The sequence below is a fragment of the Mastomys coucha genome, unplaced genomic scaffold, assembly GCF_008632895.1.
Source record: "Mastomys coucha isolate ucsf_1 unplaced genomic scaffold, UCSF_Mcou_1 pScaffold22, whole genome shotgun sequence".
Lineage (NCBI taxonomy): Eukaryota > Metazoa > Chordata > Mammalia > Rodentia > Muridae > Mastomys > Mastomys coucha.
The window spans coordinates 79721443-79723003 of NW_022196905.1; the positions used below are offsets into that span (position 1 = coordinate 79721443).

Consider the following 1561-nt stretch of genomic DNA (forward strand, 5'->3'; position numbering starts at 1 on the left):
TTATCCAAGAAGCTTTAGCCCAGAGGTTAAAATATAACTTGCATTGCTCAAAGCTGATAAGGAAATGAGCATTACTATGGTGATAGGGAAAAAAGGCGAAGAATGATTTTAATTATTCTCTGTTTACATGATAGTGTCTAATATCTCTTTTATGATGGAGTACTTTCAATAAGCTAAGAAGTAATGACTTCATGTTCAATTATTAGTAGTGCATAGATATTAGAATATTCTAAAATGTCTCACAAACTGGTGACATCATAATTTGGCTGGTCTCTGAATTCTCTATACAGAATTGAATGCATATTAATTTACATAGTTGATCATTATTTCTTCCACATAATGAATGAAAAATTTTAGTATTTGAGTTGATACATATAGTCATATAATCCAATTCAGCAATATAAGTGTATATATAATAAGTATTTTGTGGTATACTTGCACTAAACCATATACAGCTTGACAACAAATTTGTAAGACTTTCATGAGACATAATTACCTTATTCAGTCCTTACTTCAGCAAAGTCACAAAACCTGGAAAAATAAGACAGATATTCTATTGGCCTTTTCCATAAAGGACCAAAGTTTAAAGGGATATGTTGAGATTCCACAGCATAGATGTTGTGGCTAGAATCTTCTGAGCACTGAAGAACGGCTGCACATATTAATCCCAATATTAATGACTGTATGCTCAAAACCTGCCCAAGACTGCAGACCATAGCCCTAGAATAGATAAAAGACACATGAATTCCCATCCCTTCCTGAGGAGTTACTGGCAGATGAGGGCTGCTATGGATGCTGTCTGGAGTTTCTGAATGAGAGGGCTAGCCATGCTTCAGGAGTGGGCTCTATACTATTGTGGTAAATATTTAATGGGAAATTTCTACCTATCCTTGATCATTCAGTTCTCAAATAAAAGACATAAAACCTTTATGATTAAAATTAACATTAATAACAATAGAGCTGGGCAGATATCAAGCTCTCTGCTATTTTATCTACATCTCTATCAATAACTCTGAGTTATAACTTGGCAATTTCCATTTGTGCTGCTTCTCTTCCAACTGGTCAGTCCTCATGGTCATGTTCTCATGGTTCAACTACCCCATAGCATCTTCTCCTCTCCTCTCCTCTCCTCTCCCCTCCTCCTCCCCTCCTCCTCCTCCTCCTCCTCCTCCTCATGGTCTTTGCCTGTGAATTGAACCTACGCCTATCTCTTCTACTCAGCTGTAGGCACTTTTATTGATGAATCAGGGATAGCTTTGGGGGGCAAAGTTATATAGCATCACTTGGTGAATATGAGGAATTCCTTGTGCCTGGGAACAACCACACCTTGGGGTTTAGTATTTAGCATTACAATACAAAGCAGCAGACCAGACCTTAATATTATACCTATCCACATGCTGCCAAAACTAAGTGGACTCAATTTGGTTTAAAAAATATATGGCAAGTTGGGAATGAAAAGTGGTGGGGTATAGTAGGAAAAAATTGAAGGGAAAGCAGAGCTGGTGATTTGACCAAAACATGTTATATGCATGTCTGTAATTCTGAACAATAAAATAATTGT

The 1561-nt window shown here is 36.8% G+C and overlaps 1 protein-coding gene across 2 annotated transcripts in view; it reads right to left on the bottom strand.

Annotated features, from left to right (window-relative positions):
- The window catches only part of LOC116070584 (UDP-glucuronosyltransferase 2A3), a 223619-nt gene that overhangs the window by 20037 nt on the left and 202021 nt on the right, over positions 1–1561 (bottom strand). The gene's annotated exons all lie outside the window — the stretch shown is intronic.